The following is a 22,217-nucleotide window of genomic DNA, read 5'->3' as shown; positions in this document are numbered from 1 at the left end:
TCCAGGCTGGACAACATGGCAAGACCCTGTCTCTACAAAAAATACAAAAACTAGCGGGTATGGTAGCATGTGTCTGTAGTCCCAGCTGCATAGGAGGATGAGATAGGAGGATCCCTTGAGCCTAGGAGGCAAAGGCTGCAGTGCACCAAGATCACACCACTGCAATCCAGACTAGGCAACAGAGTGAGACATTGTCTTAAAAAAAAAAAAAAAAAAAGCATTTTAAAATTATATTAATGCAGTTGTATTTCTAATTAAAAGATTTAAGTATAATTAACCTGCTGTTATTTATGGTTATAAAATTAACCAATGCACACTTTGGAATCATTATAAAATGCAAAGAATCATGAAAAAATAAAAGAAAAATCCATAATTTATCAACTCCAGAAACTACTATTCACATTTTTGTGTACTTTATGTTGGCCTGTTTTCTCTGTAATTATGCAAATAACTGTAATTCTTTATGTATCAAATCACAGTAATTTCCTCAGATCTTAAAAATTATTCTCTAATTATAAATCATAGTTTACTTAATCTGTGTGATGGTTAATACTGAGTGTCAACTTGATTGGATTGAAGGATACAAAGTACTAAATCTGGGTGTGCCTGTGTGCGTGTTGCCAAGAGATTATATTTGAGTCAGTGGGCTGGGGAAGGCAGGTCCACCGTTAAGCTAGTGGGCACAATATAATCAGCTTCCAGCGAATACAAAGTAGGCAGAAAAACGTGAAAAGGGAAGGTGGGACTAGCCTCCCAGTCTACATCTTTCTCCCGTGCTGGATGCTTCCTGCCCTCAAACATCAGACTCCAAGTTCTTCAGTTTTGGGACTCGGACTGGCTCTCCTTGCTCCTCAGCTTGCAGACAGCCTATTGTGGGGCCTTGTGAGTTAATACTTAATAAACATATATATATATCCCATTAATATCCTATATACATATATCTCCTATACATATCCTATTAGGGGCGTGTGTGTGTGTGTGTATGTGTATTCCTGTTAGTTCTGTCCCTCTAAGAGAACCCTAATACAATCTGTCGCCACTGTCAAATATTCAAGCTATATTTTTATTCTGCCAAGATTTTTTATCATGAGTGTAAAATTTTATTATTATTACTATTTTTTGAGAAAGGGACTTGCTTTGTTGCCTAGGCTGGAGTGCAGTGAAGTAATCTCAGCTCACTGCAACCTATGCCTCCCAGACTCAAGTGGTCCTCCAATCTCAGCCTCCCAAGTAGCTGGGACTACAAGCATGTGTCACTATACCTGGCTAATTAAAAAAAAAAATTTTGAGGGCCGGGCGAGGTGGCTCATGCCTGTAATCCCAGCACTTTGGGAGGCCGAGGCGGGCAGATCACGTGGTCAGAAGATCGAGACCATCCTGGCCAACACAGCGAAACCCCATCTCTACTAAAAATACAAAAAATTAGCCGGGCGTGGTAGCACGCACCTGTAATCCCAGCTACTTGGGAGGCTGAGGCAGGAGAATCTCTTGAACCCGGGAGGCGGAAGTTGCAGTGAGCCAAGACTGCCACCGCACTCCAGCCTGGGCAACAGAATGAGACTCCATCTCCAAAAAAAAAAAAAATATGAGCCACCATGCCTGGGCTATTGCATATTTTTTGACACATATTGAGATAATAATATTTTTCCCTAATTCTGTTAATATAGTAAATCCCAATGGCTGATTTTCTAATTTTAATCCAAGTTTGCATTCTAATTTTACTAATTTTAGTCCAAGTTTGCATTGCTAAAATAAAGACAACTTGGTCATAACATTTTAAGGTATTATATTACATTATTTCTATTTCTTTGTAATTATATGAAAGAAACTGGCTTATAACTTCTTAAGACAACCGTATCAGGTTTTAGTACTAAATTATACTGGCTTGAAACAAAGTAAGCAGTGATCCCTCTTTTTTTCTAACACTGTATATCAAAAGTGTGATAGTAAGACTGGTTTTATTTCTTCCTTAAATATTTAGGGAACTATAACTGATAAAAGAAGGAATCATAATGGAAATGAGAAAATATTTTGAACTGAATTATAATGTAAATATGAACTACCAAAACTCATAGGATGCACTTACCAGTGTACTTAAAGGAAATTTATAATCTTAAATGTGTATTTTACAAAAGAAAGAACAAAAAATCAATAATCTATATTTCCATCTTGAGAAATTAGATAAATCCAAAGAAACTAGAATCAGGGTTTGTGAAGCAAAAGATAGAGAAGGGCTGGGCGTGGTGGCTCACATCTGTAATCCCAGCACTTTGGGAGGCCAAGTCAGGAGGATCGCTTGAGCCCAGCAGTTCAAGACAAGGGTCTGGCTCTGTCACCTGGGCTGGAGTACGGTGGCGCAATCTCAGCTCACTGCAACCTCCACCTCCCAGGCTCAAGAGTTCCTTCCACCTCAGCCCCCTGAGCAGCTGATACTACAGCACATGCCACCACACCTGGCTAAGTTTTGTACTTTTTTTTTTTTGTAGGATGGGATTTTGCCATATGTTGCCTAGGCTAAAAATTTTTTTTAAATTATTGCTATGTAACAAAATACCCCAAAACTCAGTGCCTTAAAACAATAACATGTATTTATCATATGTGGTTGAAGAATTGGAAAGTGGTTTAGCTAAGTCGTGTGGGCCTGGAATCTCTCAAGAGGCTGTACCTGGTCAAGGCTGCAGTTATCTGAAGGCTTGACTGGGCGTGGAGGGTGTGTTTTGAAGGTAACTTATTCTTATGGTTCTAAGGTGACACTCGCTGTTGTTGAAAGGCCTCAGTTCCACACTACATGGGCCTTTCTAGAGAGCTCGAGTGAAAAGGCAGTTGGTTTTCCCCCGGTGCAAGATCCAAGAGAGCAAATCTGAAGTGACAGTCTTTTATGACCTAACCTTGAAAAGCATACATTGTCACTTCTACCACAGCCTGTTCCGTTACTCAGGTCAGCCTGTTCAGTGTCGTAGGGGACTATACAAGGGAGTAAATACAACGAAATAAGGATCATTCAGGGCTATCTTGGAGGCTGACTATGATACAATGCCTTCTCATATGGATACCTTATATAGTCTTCTTCCACAATGACTCTGGATTTGGCCAGGTGACTTTTTTTTTTTTTTTTTTTAAGACAGAGTCTTGCTCTGTCGCCCAGGCTAAACTGCAGTGGCATGATCTTGGCTCAATGCAATCTCTGCCTCCCAGGTTCAAGGGATTCTCCTGCCTCAGCCTCCCGAGTAGCTGGGAACTACAGGCACTTGCCATCACATCTGGCTAATTTTTGTATTTTTCGTAGAGACGGGATTTCACCACGTTGGCCGGGTTGGTCTTCAACTCCTGACCTCAGATGATCCACCTGCCTCAACCTCCCCAAATGCTGGGATTACAGGCATGAGCCTCCGTGCCTGGTCCATGTGACTTATTTTGGCCAAAGAGACATCAGCAAGCCTGATGCAAGAACAGGCCTGATAAGCATTTGTACATTGAGATTGCAATGCCCCTATGGGAATGTACCCACCATGCTATTAGGAATCCCAGACTATTCAAAAAACAGAGGCTGTGTATATCACATAGACTACGTGGAAGAGAACTAAGGTGCCCTAATTGAGCTGCCATCTAAACTTAGCCACAAGAGTGACCCTGTAGAAGCAAAGTAGAGCTTCATAAATACACACAATGAAGGGGAGAAAACCTGTGGTGGCTGTGAAGGTCCTGATGCCATGTATGTCAAACTGGTATCTTCAGATGGTCATGAATTTACTGTAAAAAGAGAATATGCAGCGCTAAGCACGGTGGGTCACAGCACTTTGGGAGGCTGAGGCAGGCAGATCACAAGGTCAGGAGTTCGAGACCAGCCTGACCAACGTGGTGAAACCCTGTCTCTACTAAAAATACAAAAATTAGCGGGACCTGGTGGTGCGTGCCTATAATCCCAGCTACTCAGGAGGCTGGGGCAGGAGAATCACTTGAACCCAGGAGGCGGAGGTTGCAGTGAGCTGAGACCACGCCACTGCACTCCAGCCTGGGCTACAAGAGCAAGACTCCATTTCAAAAAAAAAGAAGAGAACATGCACTAACATGAGGAATAATCAAAAGGCCATGTTGAAGCCAAGCACAGTGGCTCATGCCTAAAATCCCAGCACTTTGGGAGGCTGAGGAGGGTGGATCACATGAGGTCAGGAGTTCGAGACCATCCTGACCAACATGGTGAAACCCTGTCTCAACCAAAAATACAAAAATTAGCCGGGTGTGGTGGCGGGTGCCTGTAGTCCCAGCTACTCGGGAGGATGAGGCAGGAGTATCGCTTGAATCCAGGAGGCAGAGATTGCAGTAAGCCAAGATCGTGCCATTGTACTCCAACCTGGGTGATAAAAGCAAAATTCCATCTCAAAACAAAAACCAAAACCAAAACCATGTTGAGTGACCCAGATCAGTTTGCTGAGAATGAAATCATTGAGGGCAATTTTAGAGAGGTCTGTTCATGTGTGCTATCAAAAGCATGTATGTATTGTCAAGAATGGTGGCTGGCACTTACAGTCTCAGCTACTTGGAAGGCTGAGACAAGATGACTGCTTGAGCCCAGAAGTTCTAGGCTGCAGTGAGCTATGATCATGCCAACGTGCTCCAACTTGGTGACAGAACAAAATTCTACCTCTAGAAAAATAAAATAAAAGTTAAAGCATGCATATATTTTACCTACAAGATTCACTACACTAATGGTTCCACTGAAATTTCTGAATTCCCAATTGCACTTGATATTGCATTGGAACCGCTGATGCAGACTTCCCAGATTGTTATTAAATTAAAATAAACTTTTTTTTTTTTTTAAAAAAAGTGACCTCGGAAGGCACCACATGGAAAAGAAGGACCACAAAGTCTATTCACAGAATTGTTAAGAAACAATTATTCATTTTAAGCCACTAGATTTTGCTTTACCACACAGGAACACAAATGAAATTCCATTCATTCTTCCCTTTTTAAAATATGTCGTTTTAATGTGCTGTAATGAGGCAGGAAAGCTAAAAACTACATTTCCTAGATTCCCTTGCAATGGAGTTAAAGTCATAATTCTGGTATAGCCCATCAGAGGCACTTATTCAAGATTTGGAAGGTGAAAGTTCAGAAGAGGTGGTGGTGTAGTTTCTGCTATTGTCAGCTGGCAAATATGGAGTGAGGTGTTGTGTGTATGTGTGTGCGGGCATGCACATACACAGCAGCTTTCTACTGACTGGCTGTTAGTACTGTGAAGATAGAGGGAAGAAGCATCCACTTTGTGCTGGTACTAATCTATTAAACTGTGTGAGGCTCTATAGCAAATTATACCAATGGTGACTTCCTAATCACTGGATTACGGCTAAAAGTGTGTCCCTACTTAAGAGCTCCAGGGTGGCTTCCTGATTTCCCCACCTTTCTGATTAGAGCACAGGAGTCAGCTTGCCTTGTGGGCCAGCTATATGAAGTGTTCTGGGAGTCCAGTCCTGTAAGCCTGAATTAAGGGTGCTCTTCCAGTAATTCGAAATCACTTTTTAAATATCAAGTTCCCTGTCTGCATAAAATAACATAACTAAAGCTTGATCGGTGTTTGAAACATGACTCTGATTTTCTCTCAGATCCTTAAACATGTCAGAATCCCCTGTGCCATTCGGGCCTTTTTAAATGCTATTGGGTTCTGTAGACTAATCTCTTCTTACCTCATCTAATTTATCATGCACTTATGAGAATTAAACAATTTCTTGGTATGTTTGTGTGAATTTTTTTCCTGTGGATTGTGTTTTAATACCCTCTGGCTATTTATCTATTGCAGTCTTAGTATTTCTTTTTTTTAAGAAACGAGCAGGAAAAAATCAAAGTAAGTATTTTGCCCACAGCTAGGTTTTTATAATATTGATAAAAAAGAAACACTAACACCAATACTACTAATAATGATTTAACATTTACTGAATACTTACCACATTCCAGCACTCTATAAATATTTTATTTTTTTGAGACAAATTAACTCAAAATTAAGCATCTTTTCACATATTTGCCACCTACTCTAGGTTTCTTGGTGACGTGCCTCTCCAAATCTCTTTTCTTTTTTCCTTATGTGTTTTCAGCTGTCATATATTCTGGGTACCAATCCTTTATCAGATATGTATATTGCAATATTTTCTCCCAGTCTGAGGCTTGTCTTTAACAGCATAGATAGAAAAATTTCATTGATGAAAGATTTAATGTAATCTAACTTTATCAACTATTTTCTTTTATGGTTTGTGCTTTGTGTGCCCTACCTAAGAAATCATTACCTAACCAAAAGTTGCAAAGATTTTCTCCGTTGTGGTACTGACTGATTGACTGAGACGGTGTCTCACTCTGTTGCCTAGGCTGGAGTGCAGTGGCACAATCTTGGCTCACTGCAACCTCCTGCCTCAGCCTCCCAAGTAGCTGGGATTACAGGCGTGCACCACCACACCCAGCTACTTCCAGTAGAGATGGGGTTTCGCTATGTTGGCCAGGCTGGTCTCAAACTCCTGGCCTCAAGTGATCTGCCTGCCTTGGCCTCCCAAAGCACTGGGATTATAGGCGTGAGCCACCACGCCTGGCCCTCCGATGTGTTCTTGGAAAAGTTTTATAGTTTTTAGGTTTTTACATGTATGTCTATATTCATTCTGAGTTAATTTCTGTATGTACTGAAAGCTTTTGGGTCAAGGTGTTCAAGCCTCATTTCTAGAAAAGACTATTCTTTCTCTTTTTCTACAGGATTGTTTTGGCATCTTTGTTGAAAAAAACTGGCTATACCATGTAGGCCTATTTCTGGACTCTGTTGTGTTCCTATTTTCTGTGCCCTTTTACCAATACCACATAGCTTTGATTACTGTAGCTTTATAAAAAAGTTTTGAAATCAGGTAGTATGTGAATCATCCAACTCAATATAAAAGTGAGGAAAAGATCTGAACAGACTTAACAAGAGAAACATACACTGGAGGTAGATATATAAAATGGCACAACCACTTCAGATAACTGTATGGCAGTTTTTCGTAAAATTTAAAGATGCATTTAACATTTAAGCCAAAAATTCCATTCTTAAGAATTTACTGAAAACATTTCACACAAATACATAAGTGTTCTTAACAGCTTTATTTGGAATATCACAAAACTGAAAATAACCAACTGTCCTTCAAAAGGTAAATGGATAAATCCATTGTGGTATACCCATACAAAAGACTTCTAATTCGCAATAAAAGGAACCTGACAGAAGCAAGATGCAAATGGGAAGGAGACAGGACTAAAAAGCAAAAGGAGGATTATAAACTTATGAGGATGATAAGCTCACTATCTTAATTGAAGCGATGGTTTCAATGCTGTGTATGTATGTCAAAACTTGTCAGGTTGTTATTTCCCGACAGCAATTCTCTGACACCAAATAGGTGTCCTATATTTCAATTCAGTTCTGACACTACCCACCTTAGTGCAGAACCCCACAGGCAAAGTTCTTCACAAGACTGCCTCCACTTCCGATGCCAGCCCCAATTCTCAGGGACAACTTCCATTTCTGACAGACCAGCTATAAATCTCGGGTTTCCTATAGCTCCCTCAGGTTTAAAAATTTGCTAGAATAATTCACAGAACTCAATGAAAGCACTAAATTTATTATTTATTTGAGACACAGTTTTGCTGTCACCCAGGCTGGAGTGCAGTGGCGCAGTCGCGGCTCATTATAACCTCCGCCTCCTGGGTTCAAGTGATTCTCATGCCTCAGCCTGCCCTAATAGCTGGATGCATACCACCACATCTGGCTAATTTTTTTATTTTTAGTAGCGATGGAGTTACGTCATGTTGGCCAGGCTGGTCTCGAACTCCTGCCCTCAGGTGATCTGCCCACCTTGGCCTCCCAAAGTGCTGGGATTACAGGTATGAGCCACTGCACCCGGCCTGAAAGCACTATGTTTACTGTCACAGTTTTATTATAAAGGAAATACTTGGGAGCCTAAACAAGATTGAGCCTGCTCGATCTTGGATGGTAGATCACTGGGGAATACCAGGTACTGTGAGCTAGAAGGAAAAAGAAAGAAACAGAAAACAACAAGGTGGAAGAAAAGTATATACTCAAGAACAGTCAAACTGAAGAGACACATAAGCCAAAGTCTTCGGGGTGAAGAGGGGTGTGTGGATGGGATGGGGACACAGAGCTTCGTATCCTCTTCTCATGGAATCTGGACATGTCATCCTCCCAGCATACCACTCTGTTCATCAACCAGTAACCTCCCCTGAGCTTTAGTGTTCACAGGATTCATTGGGCTTTACCACATAGGCATGAATGATAAAATTAAGACTGAACTCAATCTCCAGCCTCCCTCTCCTCCTGGAAGAAAGTTCCAGTCCTCTAATTTTTTATTTTTATTTTTTTTTTATTTTTTATTATTATACTTTAGGTTTTAGGGTACATGTGCACAATGTGGAGGTTTGTTACATACGTATCCATGTGCCATGTTGTTTTGCTGCACCCATTAACTCGTCATTTAGCATTAGGTATATCTCCTAATGCTATCCCTCCCCCCTCCCCCCACCCCACAACAGTCCCCCGCGTGTGATGTTCCCCTTCCTGTGTCCATGAGTTGTCATTGTTCAATTCCCACCTATGAGTGAGAACATGCGGTGTTTGGTTTTTTGTCCTTGCAATAGTTTACTGAGAATGATGGTTTCCAGTTTCATCCATGTCCCTACAAAGGACATGAACTCATCATTTTTTATGGCTGCATAGTATTCCATGGTGTATATGTGCCACATTTTCTTAATCCAGTCTATCGTTGTTGGACATTTGGGTTGGTTCCAACTCTTTGCTATTGTGAATAGTGCCACAATAAACATACGTGTGCATGTGTCTTTATAACAGCATGATTTATAGTCCTTTGGGTATATACCCAGTAATGGGATGGCTGAGTCAAATGGTATTTCTAGTTCTAGATCCCTAAAACACCAAAAGCAATGGCAACAAAAGCCAAAATTGACAAATGGGATCTAATTAAACTAAAGAGCTTCTGCACAGCAAAAGAAACTACCATCAGAGTGAATAGGCAACCTACAGAATGGGAGAAAATTTTTGCAACCTACTCATCTGACAAAGGGCTAATATCCAGAATCTACAATGAACTCAAACAAATTTACAAGAAAAAAACAAACAACCCCATCAAAAAGTGGGCGAAGGACATGAACAGACACTTCTCAAAAGAAGACATTTATGCAGCCAAAAAACACACAAAAAAGTGCTCATCATCACTGGCCATCAGAGAAATGCAAACCAAAACCACAGTGAGATACCACCTCACACCAGTTAGAATGGCCATCATTAAAAAGTCAGGAAACAACAGGTGCTGGAGAGGATGTGGAGAAATAGGAACACTTTTACACTGTTGGTGCGACTGTAAACTAGTTCAACCATTGTGGAAGTCAGTGTGGCGATTCCTCAGGGATCCAGTCCTCTAATTTAAGTGACCAGCCATATCCTGAAGCTATCCAGTGGCACTGCCAGGAGCTACCTCATTAGCATAACAAAGACACTCTCACTTGGGAAATTCCAAGGGTTTTTGAGGCTCTGTGCCAAGAATCAGAACAAAGACCAGATGGATTATTATATGTCACATAATTTAAATATGTCCAAATTATTGTACAGTAATTCAATTACACCTCAATACAGCTATTAAAAATTTTTTTTAATTTTATTTTTTGAGAAAGGTTCTCACTTTGTCGCCCAGGCTGGACTGCAGTGGTGTGATCAGGGATCACAGCAGCCTCAACTTCCCTGGCTCAAGTGATCCTCCTGCCTCAGTCTCCTGAGTAGCTGGGACCACAGACGAATGCCACCATGCACAGCTAATTTTTAATTATTATTATTGGTAGAGATGGGGTCTTGTTATGTTGCCTAGGCTGGTCTCCAACCCTTGGCCTCAGGCAATTCTCCTGCCTTGACTTCCCAAAGTGGTGTAAGCCATTGTGTCCGGCCAAATGAACTTTTTGTAAGTCTAACATAGCAAATGAGAACTCTCACTCACTTTTTAATTGAAATGTAAATTGGTACAACCACTTTGGTGCTTTCAGTTAAGTAGAAGACATGCATGCCCAATGATTCAACAATTTCACCTCTGGTGGTGCCCTAAAGCAGCTAGAGTATGTATACAAGGATGTATGAGTATGTATACAAGGATGATTGGAGTGTTAAGTTTAGCCTAAAGCTGCTTCCTTGCATAAATTCAGCCTAAAGGATTCTCCATACACTGAGCTGTACCTAACCAGACTGTAAAAAGACTGTAACCTCCTCTCCTACCAATCACACAGAATTGTGGCCAATCACAGGTGGCCAATTGTTCAAACCATGATCAAACAAGGCAAACACTGAGCTGTAACCAATTCAGCTATTTATGTACCTCTTTCGTTTTCTGTATATCACTTTCCTTTTTCTGTCCATAAATGTTATCTGACCACTTGGCAGCTCTGGAACTGTTCTGAACCCACTCAAGTTTGGAGGGGGCTGCCCAGTTTGTGAATCATTCTTTGCTCAATTAAGTTCTGTTAAATTTAATGTGTCTGGGCCGGGCGCAGTGGCTCACACCTGTAATCCCAGCACTTTGGGAGGCCGAGGTGGGTAGATCACCTGAGGTCAGGAGTTGGAGACCAGCCTGGCCAACATGGTGAAAACCCGTCTCTACTAAAAATACAAAAATTAGCCAGGTGTGGTGGCACGTGTCTGTAATCCCAGCTACTCTGGAGGCTGAGGTAGAAGAATCGCTTGAACCGGGAGGCGGAGGTTGCAGTGAGCCGAGATCATGCCATTGCACTCCAGCCTAGGTGACAGAGCAAGACTCTGTCTCAAAAAATATATATGTATGTATGTCTTAAGTTTTTATTTTAACAACAGCAATGTGGTTTGTAAAAGCCAAAAAACCACAAGTGAAAAATGTCAATAGAAGACTGATTAAACTGTATAATGAAATACTATATAGTTAGGCCAGGCGCGGTAGCTCATGCCTGTAATCCCAGCACTTTGGGAGGCTGAGGCAGATGGATCAGAAGGTCAGGAGATCAGGACCATCCTGGCCAGCATGGTGAAACCCCATCTCTACTAAAAATACAAAAATTAGCTGGGCGTGGTGACGCATGCCTGTAATCCCAGCTACTCGGGGGGCTGAGGCAGGAGAATCGCTTGAACCAGGGAGTCCAAGGTTGCAGTGAGCCGAGATGACACCACTGCACTCCAGCCTGGCAACAGAACGAGACTCCATCTAAAAAAAAAAAAAGCAATAATATGAAACTCAAACATAACACTGAAGACACAGTAACACAAGGAACCATATAGTATGATTCTAGCCATATAAAATTGAAAAAGTAAAACTAGAAAAAAGCCAGTCATGTTGGCCAATGCCTGTAGTCCCAGCTACTTGGAAGGCTGAGGCAAGAGGATGGCTTGAGCCTAGATCAAGGCTATGGCTGAGCTATAGTTGTACATTGTACAGTGGCTCATGCCTGTCATCACACTTTGGGAGGTCGAGGCAGGAAAATCGCTTGAGCCCAAGTGTTGGAGACCAACCTGGGCAACATAACAAGACCTCATCTCTACCAATAATAATAAATAAAAATTAGCTGTGCATGGAGACATACGCCTGTAGTCCCAGCTACTCAGGAGAATGAGGCGGGAGGATCACTTGAATCTGGGAGGGTGAGGCTGTAATGAGCTCTGATCACACCACTGCGGTCCACCCTGGACGACAGACTGAGACCCTTTCTCAAAACATAAAAAAAAAATTTTTTAATAGCTTTATTAGGACTAGGCGAGGTGGCTCACGCCTTAAACCCAGCACTATGGGAGGCCAAGGCGGGTAGATCACTTGAGGTCAGGAGTTGGAGACCAGCCTGGCCAACATGCTGAAACTCCTTCTCTACTAAAAATACAACAATTAGTCAGGCATGGTGGCACACGCCTGTAGAAATCCCAGGTACTTGGGTCGTTGAAGCAGGAGAATCGCTTGAACCCAGGAGGCGGAGGTTGCAGTGAGCTGAAATTGCACCACTGCACTCCAGCCTGGGCAAAAGAGCAAGACTTCGTTTCCAAAAAAAACAAAAACAAAAACAAAAAACAGCTTTATTAAGGTATAGCTGAACTATTGTACAATACTTTGGATATATTTAAATTGAGCTATGGTTGTACCAGTGTACTTTGGCCTGGGCAACAGAGACCGTGTCTAAATAAAGTAAAAAATAAATAAAACTAGAAAAATATGAAACTGGCCAGGAGCAGTGTCTCACACCTGCAATCCCAGCATTTTGGGAGGCCGAGGCAGGAGAATCACTTGAAGTCAGGAGTTTGAGATGAGCCTGGCTAACATGGCAAAACCCATCTCTACTAAAAATACAAAATTTAGCCAGGCCTGGTGGCGGGTGCCTGTCATCTCAGCTACTTGGGAGGCTAAAGTGAGAGAATCACCTGCCACTGCACTCCAGCCTGGGTGACAGAGTGAGACCCTGTCTGGAAGAAAAAAGAAAAGAAAAAAGAAAAAAAGAACCTATTACTTTTAAGAGGTATGTAGTGAAAATATAAGAAAACCAAGGAGACTGCATTAACATGGTAATGGAGGAATTACATATGAAGGAAGCAGCTTACGATTGAGGGGAACATACAACTTCTGGGGGTGCTGATGATATTCTATTTCTTTATACATACATTCACTTTGTGGTTACTTATTAAACTGCATTTGTTTTATGCACCTTTTATGTTACACTTCAGATATGTAAGAATCTAAAGATATATAAGAATTTTAGATACATAAGAATCTTGCCAGGCGCGGTGGCTCACACTTGTAATCCCAGCACTTTGGGAGGCCGAGGCGGGCGGATCACGAGGTCAGGAGATCAAGACCACGGTGAAACCCCGTCTCTACTAAAAATACAAAAAATTAGCCGGGCGTGGTGGCAGGCGCCTGTAGTCCCAGCTACTCGGAGAGGCTGAGGCAGGAGAATGGCGTGAACCCGGGAGGCGGAGCTTGCAGTGAGCCAAGATCGCGCCACTGCACTCCAGCCTGGGTGACAGAGCGAGACTCCGTCTCAAAAAAAAAAAAGAATCTTGGGTTCTCTTTAAAGCAGTTAATCTAACCACCTTTTAGATAATGTAGGGGATTCAGAAATGTGAATTCCTTCACATAAAAATAAAGAAGAGACGAGGAGGAACAGAAGAGACAGAGAGGAAGAAACAGACCTACAGATTTTAATTTTTTGGAGACAGGGTCTTGCTTTGTCACCCAGGCTGAAGCGCAGAGGCGCTCACTGCAGCCTCCGCCTCCAGGGCTCAAGCAATCCTCCCACTTCAGCCTCCCGAGAAGCTGAGGCTACAGGCATGTGCCACTATGCCTGGCTAAATTTTGGGGTCTTGTTGTTTGATTGATTTTTGTAGAGACAGGATTTCATCATGTTGCCCAGGCTGACTCAAACTCCTAGGCTCAAGCAATCTGCCCATCTTGGCCTCCCAAAGTCCTGGAATTACAGGCATGAGCCACTATGCTCAGCCTAGAGATATTAACTGAAGAAACATAATGAGTTAATGGTAGGTCTAGAACTGAAAACTAAAACCTAGGTTTCAGGATTGCCAATCTAATACTTGCAAGGACACCTTTTTAACTCTTATGCTGTAAAAGCAGTTTCTCTTAGTTTTACTTTTCTCCATTTTTCTTACATTTTACTTGCTTATTCTGTCTTTCCTGCACTAGACTTTAAGTTCTGTGAAGGCAATAGATTTAAAATTTATTTGTGTAGTCCTAGAGTCTACAAAAAATGTGCCTTGGCCAGGCGCAGTGGCTCACGCTTGTAATCCCAGCACTTTGGGAGGCCGAGGCGGGCGGATCACGAGGTCAGGAGATCGAGACCACTGTGAAACCCCGTCTCTACTAAAAAAAAATAAAAAATACAAAAAATTAGCTGGGCGTGGTGGCGGGCACCTGTAGTCCCAGCTACTTGCAGACGCTGAGGCAGGAAAATAGCGTGAACCCGGGAGGCGGAGCTTGCAGTGAGCCGAGATTGCGCCACTGCACTCCAGCCTGGGCGACAGAGCGAGACTCCGTCTAAAAAAAAAAAAAATAAAAAAAAATAAAATTGTGCCTCATACAGAGTACTCAGTATTTCTTGAATTAATGACACTATAATCCCAGAAAACTGTACATGTATACCAATCTTTGAACAACAAAAATCAATCTGTCAGGTGTAAAGACAAGGTGAGTTCTGAATTAAACAGGCCATCTAATTTTTATATTAAAATGACAGTTTACTCACTGAGCATACGCATGGACTGCTGGCTAAGACTGAGAATGAACAACCTATTTGCCAATATGTGCTTCTTTGCAGCTTCCTTTCCTATTTTGTATCATTATTTGTAACACAGCCCTTTTATTTATTTAATATGCCATAACATGAAAACTACGGCAGGCCGTCTGGGAAGTGAGGAGCGCCTCTGCCCGGCCGCCCCGTCTGGGAAGTGAGGAGCGCCTCTGCCCGGCCGCCCCGTCTGGGAAGTGAGGAGCGCCTCTGCCCGGCCACCCATCGTCTGGGATGTGAGGAGCGCCTCTGCTCGGCCGCCCCGTCTGGGAAGTGAGGAGCCCCTCTGCCCGACCGCCACCCCGTCTAGGAAGTGAGGAGCGTCTCTGCCCGGCCGCCCCATCTGGGAAGAAGTGAGGAGCGCCTCTGCCTGGCCACCCATCGTCTGGGATGTGAGGAGCGCCTCTGCCCAGCCGCCCCGTCTGGGAAATGAGGAGCCCCTCTGCCCGGCCGCCACCCCATCTAGGAAGTGAGGAGCGTCTCTGCCCGGCCGCCCCGTCTGGGAAGAAGTGACGAGCGCCTCTGCCCGGCCGCCCCGTCTGGAAAGTGAGGAGCGCCTCTGCCCGGCCGCCCCATCTAGGAAGTGAGGAGCGCCTCTGCGCGGCCGCCACCCCATCTAGGAAGTGAGGAGCGTCTCTGCCCGGCCGCCCCGTCTGGGAAGAAGTGAGGAGCGCCTCTGCCGGCCGCCCCGTCTGGGAAGTGAGGAGCGCCTCTGCCCGGCCGCCCCATCTGGGAAGTGAGGAGCGCCTCTGCGCGGCCGCCCCATCTGAGAAGTGAGGAGCGCCTCTGCCCGGCCACCCCTTCTGGGATGTGAGAGCGCCTCTGCCCGGCCGCCCCGTCTGGGAAGTGAGAAGAACCTCTGCCCGGCCACCCATCGTCTGGGATGTGAGGAGCGCCTCTGCCCGGCCACCCATCGTCTGGGATGTGAGGAGCGCCTCTGCCCGGCCGCCCCGTCCGGGAAGTGAGGAGCCCCTCTGCCCGGCCGCCACCCCGTCTAGGAAGTGAGGAGCGTCTCTGCCCGGTCGCCCCGTCTGGGAAGTGAGAGCACCTCTGCCTGGCCGCCCCGTCTGGGATGTGGGGAGTGCCTCTGCCCGGCCGCCCCATCTGGGAGGTCTACCACAGAGGCCAGAAGCAATGTGGGGGCTGGATGTGGTGGCTCACGCCTGTAGTCCCAGTACTCTGGGAGGCTGAGGCGGGTTGATCACTTGAGGCTAGGAGCTCGAGACCAGCCTGGCCAACATGGCGAAACATATGAAAAATACAACTGTCAAACCAACCAACGAACCAAGCGACAACAAAACAGGTCTACCTTGGAGTCATACTCTAATTTTTTCTATTTTCCTCCCTTTCTGATCCTTTATCCCACTTTCTTTTTCTTCCTCTTCCTTCTCCTTCTTCTTTGTCAAATAGAGGACTGAGTTATTATCATTGATCCATACAAAGTCCCTCTCTCATTTATTTTCTTTAATTCCCACCCCCCATTTCTATTCCCCGTCTTCCCATGTGCAACCTTCCTAATATGTCTGATATGCATCTTTTTGTTAGTATGTACTTTTAGAAAATGTTTATTGTTTTGTGTGCAAAAAAAAAATAAAATAAAATAAAATAAAGAAAACTACGGCAGGTAGTGCAGGAGCACAGTTAGGCATAAAGCCATCAGAATTGAAAGTCCACCCAATACACACAAACTAACTTTGGAGTTTAGCACATTAGAGCAACTTTTGGGCCTAAAGGTCAAAGTTCAAGTGGCTTACTGACCAAGTTTATCACATCATTATTATGCCTTTTCATTGCACCTAGATTGTAATTCCTTTTAAGAAAACTTCACAGGCAGGAGTGGTGGCTCATTTTGTAATCCCAGCACTTTGGGAGGCTGAGGGAGGAGCTCTTGAGGCCAACAGTTCAAGTTCAAGGCTGCAGTGAACTATGACTGCACCACTGCTGCTCCATCCTGAACCACAGAGCAAGACCCCATCTCAGCAAAAACAAAAAAAGTGAGCTAGTTTCATACTGAATAAAGTTGGTAACATTTAGATTCCATTGCCAAAATGCTTAGTTTAGGCCCTTATTGTATCATACCCAACTTGAGTCTCTTTAGATTATAAAACCAAACACAGCGCTCCTAAATTAATGTTATCCCAACTCAAACAGTGATTTCCTATTGCTGCATTCCTTATGACATTTTAAACATCATAATCAATTTTATAATTTTGCCTTTTCCACATCTATACTTATACATATGTGTATGTTTATATATAATTATAAAACATTATGTAATGTCAACTCTCTGCTCTAGTCAAACTGGGTTAATTCATTATCTTCCAAAAATATCTTGAGCCTCTTTACAGCTTTACACATAAAAAAGAAAGCTTACAGAGTTCGACACTTTTTTAAATATGTGAATATGTCCTAGAATTGCTTCTGCTCCTCAATACATACCTACCCTACCCAAACATACACTCTTACTAAATTCTTACCCATCCTTAATGTTTTTGCCCAAATTCCATTTTTTCTTGAGACGGGGTCTCAGTCACGTAGGCTAGAGTGCAGTGGCATAATCACAGGTCACTACAGCCTTAAACTCTCAGCCTCCCGAGAAGTCATGCACCACCACACTCACCTAATTTTTGTATCTTTTGTAGAGACGGGTTTTGCCATGTTGTGCAGACTAGTCTTGGACTTCTGGGCTCAAGCGATCCACCTGTCGAGGCCTCCCAATGTGCTAGGACTACAGGTGTGAGTCACTACACCCAGTCAACTTCCTCTTCTGAAGGGATCATTGACTCCTTTGTACTGGAAACACTGTACCAATTATGAAGCAATTATTTTACAGCATCTAATGCTGTGGTCATTAGTAATAAAAATCATGTCTTCTCAAGAAGACGCTAATCCCAGCACTTTGGGAGGCTTAAATGGGAGGATCGTTCGAGGCCAGGAGTTCAAGGCTGCAGTGAACTCCTACAGGATCTCCTAAAGGATGGGGGCTGTGTTTTACATATCCCACATCTGCCTTACATACTAAGACATACGTACAAGGAATGAAATGCATTAGTATATTTTTTACATGTTCTAGATTTCAGTAATTGACCAAGTCTGAGAACAGAAATGCCTCCAAAATTCGCATTTGGCAAAAACTACGCAAACACACACACACACACACACGCACACACACACACACACACGCACATACACACATATACATATATCTCACAAGACTAAGTACTAAAGTACTATTAATAAAGCAACAAAAACAACAAAGCATCGAACTATTTATTTCTTTGAATTTCAACAAATTATTCTTTGGGAAAAATTCAATGACCTGTTTTTCTAATAAACCAGCATAGATTACTTGATATGTAATTTATTACTAATATATTTAGTGAAGGTTAGCATTACTTAATAAGACAAGGAGTTATTATTTCATACCTAAATTGTGTGGTGCAGAAAAATTAGATGCCACACATTTTACTAGCTTCTTCCTGAACTCCAAACCCAATTCTATTTTAAAGATCCATTCTGGCCAGGTGCAGTGACTCACACACCTGTAATCCCAGCACTTTGGGAGGCCAGGGTGGGCGGATCACTTGAGGCCAGGAGTTCGAGACCAGCCTGGCCAACATGGTGAAACCCCGTTTCTACAAAAACAAACAAACAAAAAATACAAAAATTAGCCAGATGTGGTGGTGCGCACTTGTAATTCCAGCAACTCGGGAGGCTGAGGCATAAGAATTGCTTGAACCTGGGAGGCAGCGGTTGCAGTGAGCCAAGATCGTATCACTACACTCCAGCCTGGGCAACAGAGTGAGACTCCGTATCAAAAAACAAACAAAAAACAACAACAACAACAACAACAAAAAAGATCCATTATTCTATCAGACCTAAACCATTTAACAAGCACATACTACAAAATACACTATTAGTCGGCCAGGCGCGGTGGCTCACGCCTGTAATTCCAGCACTTTGGGAGGCTGAGGCAGGTGGATCACGAGGTCAGGAGATCAAGACCATCCTGGCTAACACGGTGAAACCCCATCTCTACTAAAAATACAAAAAATTAGCCGGGCATGGAGGTGGGCACCTGTAGTCCCAGCTACTCGGAGAGGCTGAGGCAGGAGAATGGCGTGAACCTGGGAGGCGGAGCTTGCAGTGAGCCGGGATCTCGCCACTGCAGTCCAGCCTGGGCAACAGAGTGCAACACCTCCCAAAGTGCTGGAATTACAGGCGTGAGACTCCATCTCAAAAAAAAAACAAAAAAAAAACCCACTATTAATCATTATGGAAGGTTTCTAATGTAGGTAAAAAATGGTTTACTCCATTTATTTCCACCTTCAAGATAACCCACAAGTAAGATTCTTAAAAATTACCTAGATACTGACTATAACAGAACAATCATAATAGAAGTTATTTTTAGCCTCAAGGGGAATTCATAAGGTCCTAAAACATTATGAGTAGCCTTAAAGGCTGAGAGTGTGGCGGGGCACGGTGGCTCACACCTGTAATCCCAGCACTCTGGGAGGCCGAGATGGGCGGATACCTGAGGTCAGGAGTTTCAGACCAGCCTGGCCAACATGGAGAAACCCCATCTCTACTAAAAATACAAAAACTTGGCCAGGCTTGGGGGCGCATGCCTGTAATCCCAGCTACTCAGGAGACTGAGGTAGAAGAATCACTTGAAACCGGGAGGCAGAGGTTGCAGTGAGCTAAGATCGCGCCATTGCACTCCAGCTCAGGCAACAAGGGCGAAACTCCATCTCAAAAAAAAAAAGCTGAGAGTTTGATACATGCATGGCGGGTTCAAAGGCTTTGAGACTTAGTTTTAACATAACCTCAGATGCTCTCTAATCTTTGGGTATTTGTAAGATGGAAGAATAAAATGAGCGAAGACGATATAATACAAACAAATCATTCTATATTTTGACCCTCACATAATAAATTCTCTATTCTTTTTTTCTTTACAGCACAAACTGTTTCCATTTTATTTTCTTTACACATTCTTAATTCTTAAAGCCTATTTTTTTATAGGAACTACTTGTAATAGTACTAATAGCTACTAACATGTATTGTGTTTCTGCTATGTGTCAGGTACATTTCAAATAATTTAAACACACTATTAACTTATATAACACAATGATACGTATGAGAAGCATTATTATTAATACCCCTGTTTAACAGATGAGGAAACAGGCCAACTAAGTTGTCCAAGGGCATAAAAATTTAAATGCAGGCAATGTAGCTAGTCACTCACTGCTTAGTACTCTTACCTATATGTTATATATAGTATAGCAGGAGGAATGCTTCCCCAAATGACTACTGAAATAACACACATTATACTATAAAAACTGTACTGTATTAGTTATAACTACTAAGTGATTATGTTCCCAGGCAAACTCAAAAAGCCTACTTTGTCACAATTTAGTTAGATAAAGACTACAGTAGAAAATTTAGATGGGAGCATCTAGCAACTTAATAGATCTCTTAATCCATTAATTGAATGTCAAGTACTCTGGCTTTCCTTTTCCTTCATAAAGGTAAATCATCTGCCTTATGCTTACAATGATCAAACATTATGTAAGGTGTTTTTGCTCAAAAATAAAACACAGCAGTTTTTCTAAGGTTAAACGGATTAAGAGTTGAAAGAAAAAAAGCAGGACAGGCGCAGTGGCTCATGCCTGTAATCCTAGCACTTTGGGAGGCCGTGGAGGGGGGATCACTTGAGGTCAGGAGTTTGAGACCAGCCTGGCCAACAAGGCGAAACCTTGTCTCTACTAAAAACACAAAAATTAGCTGGGCATGGTGGCAGGTGTCTGTAATCCCACATACTTGGGAGGTTGAGGCAGGAGAATCGCTTGAACCCAGGAGGCAGAGGTTACAGTGAGCTGAGATCGCATCACTGCACTCCAGCCTGGGTAATGGAGTGAGACTCCATCTCAAAAAAAAAAAAAAGGAAGAAAGAAAGAAAACAAGGAAAGGAAAAGATTCAAGCAGACAAGTGTACATATGTGGGAAAAAGGCAGATGGAATTAATTATGGCAGGAGCAGTGTGAGTTAGAGGAAAATCAACAGTAAGTATAGGGAAATTCCCCTACAGGCACGATGAAAAAGGGGTGGTGGGAAAAAGTAGACAGTGGCAGAGAAGAAGTGGGCACTGCCTTCCTTTATCAGTTGCCAAAAATACTACCACCCAGAAGAACTTGATGGCAGCTAGAGAAAGGGAAACAAAAAGCTGGTTCTTTGAAAACATCAACAAAACTGACAACTTTTCAGCTAGACTGACCAAGAAAAAAAGACTAAATTACTAGATTCAGAATGAAAATAGACATGTTACTAATTACCTTACAGAAATAAAACCTATTGGCCGGGCATGGTGGCTCATGCCTGTAATCCCAGCACTTTGGGAGGCCAAGACAGGCGGATCACTTGAGGTCAGGAGTTCGAGATCAGCCTGGGCAATATGATGAAACTCCGTCTCGACTAAAAATACAAAAAATCAGTCTGGCGTGGTGGCAGGCACCTGTAATCCTAGCTACTTGGGAGGCTGAGGCAGGAGAATCGCTTCAACCCGGGAGGCGTGGATTGCAGTGAGCCAAGATTGCACCACTGCACTCCAGCCTGGGCATTGCAGCAAGACTGTGTCTTGGGAAAAAAAGAAATAAATAAAACTGATCATAAAGGACTACTATAGGCTGGAAGTTGTGGCTCACATCTGTAAAACCAGCACTGTGAGGGGATGAGGTGAGGGGAATTACTTCAGGCCCACGAGTTCGAGATCAGCCTGGGCAACATAGGAAGACCCTATTTCTATTGAGAAAAAAAAATTAATTACAATATATTTTTTAAACATCCTATTTCTATATACTTGGAATGAATAATCTGACAAAGAAATTAAACAAACATGACCAGGCATGGTGGTTCACGCCTGTAATCCCAGCAATTTAGGAGGGTGATGCTGGCGGACCACTTGAGGTCAAGAGCTCAAGACCAGCCTAGCCAACATTGTGAAACCCCATCTCTACTAAAAATATAAATAAATTAGCCTGGCATGGTGGCATGTGCCTGTGCTCCCAGCTACTCGGGAGACTGAGGCAGATCACTTGAACCGGGAGGTGGAGGCTGCAGTGAGCCAAGATCATGCCACTGCACTCCAGTTGGTGAGAGAGAGACTCTGTCTGAAAGGGGGGAAAAAAAAGAGAGAGGAAACATGAAATAAACATGAGGGAGTAAACTTGCTTTATAACAGTAGTGTCCAATCCTTTGGCTTCCCTAGGCCACACCGGAAGAATTGTCTTGGACAACACATAAAATACACTAACACTAATGATAGCTAATAACCTTAAAACAAACAAAAAAAATTGCACAATAGTCTCATAATGTTTTAAGAAAGCTTATGAATGTGTGTCGGGCCACATTCAAAGCTGTCCGGGGTCACATGTGACCCACGGGCTGTGAGTTGGACCAAGCTTGCTTTATAAGAACACACTTTTTGGGTAACTAAACCAGTCCCAGAAGAGTGAGAACTCACTCTCACAAGATGGCATTATCTATTTATGAGGGACTGGCCCCATGATGGAACACCTCCCAGTAGGCCCCAATTCCCAACACTGCTACAATGAGAACCAAATTTCAACATGAGTTTTGGTGAGGACAAACCGTATCCAAATAATGGCAATGTCCGCACAAAAATTTGCACATAAGCCAGGAATGGTGGCTCACTCCCACGATCCTAGCAATTTGGAAAGACAAGGAGGGAGGATGCCTTGAGACAAGGAATGCAAGACTAGCCTGGGCAACAATTGCAAGACCCCATCTCTACTAAAGATTAAAAAATTAGCTGGGTATGGTAGCATGTACCAGTAGTCTCAGCTACTTGAAAGACTGAGGCAGCAGGATTCCTTAAG

At 43.1% G+C, this 22,217-nt stretch overlaps 1 protein-coding gene across 1 annotated transcript in view; it reads right to left on the bottom strand.

Annotated features, from left to right (window-relative positions):
• Window positions 1–22,217, bottom strand: part of PDS5A (PDS5 cohesin associated factor A) — a 164,854-nt gene that overhangs the window by 113,092 nt on the left and 29,545 nt on the right. The gene's annotated exons all lie outside the window — the stretch shown is intronic.

This window comes from Nomascus leucogenys, chromosome 20 (assembly GCF_006542625.1).
Source record: "Nomascus leucogenys isolate Asia chromosome 20, Asia_NLE_v1, whole genome shotgun sequence".
In the NCBI taxonomy this organism is placed as follows: Eukaryota; Metazoa; Chordata; class Mammalia; order Primates; family Hylobatidae; genus Nomascus; species Nomascus leucogenys.
The sequence above is the reverse complement of the archived record's forward strand: the minus strand, read 5'-3'. Positions and strand labels throughout refer to the sequence as shown.